The sequence below is a fragment of the Rhinopithecus bieti genome, unplaced genomic scaffold (assembly GCF_001698545.2).
Source record: "Rhinopithecus bieti isolate Rb0 unplaced genomic scaffold, ASM169854v2 scaffold_7673, whole genome shotgun sequence".
In the NCBI taxonomy this organism is placed as follows: domain Eukaryota; kingdom Metazoa; phylum Chordata; class Mammalia; order Primates; family Cercopithecidae; genus Rhinopithecus; species Rhinopithecus bieti.
The window spans coordinates 5296739-5298749 of NW_016806375.1; positions in this window are offsets into that span (position 1 = coordinate 5296739).

Genomic DNA, 2011 nt, shown 5'->3' on the forward strand with positions numbered 1-2011 from the left:
TGACCCCAGATGCAAACTGGGGATAGGAGCCCTTGGAGGAGGTTGTGCAACAAGACACACAGTGCGGGCCAGGCGTGGTGGCTCATGCCTGTAATCCCAGCACTTTGGGAGGCTGAGGCAGGTGGATCACCTGAGGTCAAGAGTTCAAGACCAGCCTGGCCAACATGATGAAACCTTATCTCTACTAAAAATACAAAAATTAGCTGGGCATGATGGTAGGCACCTGTAATCCCAGCTGCTTGGGAGGCTGAGGCAGGAGAATCACTTGAACCCAGGAGGTGGAGATTGCAGTGAACCGAGATCGCCCCATTGCACTCCAGCCTGGGCAACAGAGCAAAACTCTATTAAAAAAAAAAGATGGTGCAATGGCGTGCTTTCAGTTTCTGTGCCCAGGCTTTCAGTTAGAATCCTAGCTCTGCCATCTGTGTGACAATCAGCAAGCCAGTCACAGGACCATTCTAAACCTCCACTTCTCCATCTATAAAATGGGTATTGTAATATTTCTAACTTCACGTTGCATTGAGGATTACACGAGAAAATGCATTCAGAGGACTTAGCACAGTTTCTAAGCCATAACTTAATACATGTTGGCTGTTCTTTCATTCCACAAAAATTTTTTATGATCCTATCACTTTTCAGACATCATGAAAAGTACTGGGGATATAGCAGAGGGATAAAGAAGTCTTAAAATGTGGTGAGGAGAGCTGTGAATGATAGCAGGAACAACAATAATCACTGTATTATTATTTATATAAATGTTAAGAATGATGATAATCCAGGCAAGAGGGAATGGAGGCTTTCTATAAGGGATGACGAGGAGGGGGTAGATGGGAAAGATACTTGGGTGGAAGAACTGGCTGGGCTTGGAGGCAGATGGAGAGTGGGTGTGGAGAAGAGGGAGGAGCCTAGGATGCAGCCCAGGTTCCTAGCTCTGGTGACAGCGATTTTGTTAATAGAGATCAGGAATAAATGAGAAGGAGCAGCTGTTTAGTGGAGCAGGGAGATGAGTTAGGTTTTGGATTTCCAGGGGAGATGAGCAGTAGGCGGTTCCACACAGGGGTCTAGAGAACAGGGGAGAATTCCAGGCTGGGGACAAATATCTAGAAATCATTTGTGGAGGCAAAGGATGGAGGTGGGTGAGATGCCCCAGCATGGGCAGGTAGTGCGTAAGACAGAGCAGATGGCCAATTACACTTGAGAGGAAACCCTGGAAACAAGGGATCTTGCTTAAAGACTGGATTCTGATGCTACTTAGCTGTGTGAACTCAGGCAAGTGTGAACTATCTTACTCTCACTTATCCTATTGCAAAATGGGGAGCAGTGAGAATCCTGAAAATTGTGAAAGTCTGTGGACATGGGTAATCTGAGGACCTGAACTGACCTCAGCTGCTGTGGTCATGCCTCCGCCCCCAAGCAGGGGTCAGGCACCTCCTACCGCAACAGGCTGGGTCAAGGTCTTGGTTTCTCGCTGGGACTATGCCAGGAGGGTCTGGCAGGCAGACAGACAGATAAGCGCATTACCAAGCCCCAGGGCAAATCAGAGCCAGCCAGGGGAAAGGCAAACAACTGTCCGGAACAGAAAGATAACCAGGCACCTGTTATAGCAGCCTCAGTGGCATGGAAATCAGGAGAAAGAAGCCCACCTTCTGCCCCCAGTGGAAGAACAGAAGCACCTCTTCCATCCTGGGTCATTCACTTAGGTTACTGCAGTACTTTCTCACATCAACCCTGTGAGAGAATTACGTTATTATTATCCCATTTCAGAGGTGAGGAAATTGACGCTCAGATAGGTGAAGTGACTTCTTGCCTAAGGCACACAGCTAGTAAGTAGCCAGGCTGGGATTCTAACCTGCTCTGACACCCACCTTGACCATGATGGTGGATTCAGAGACCTGGAGGAGAGGCTCCAGGCCCTCATTCATCTCCAGGTGCTTTCTCACTCACCAGCTGCTGCCAGATTTCTGCCATTTGGGTTTCAAAGAATCTTAGAATCTCACAAAGGCCAGCAACA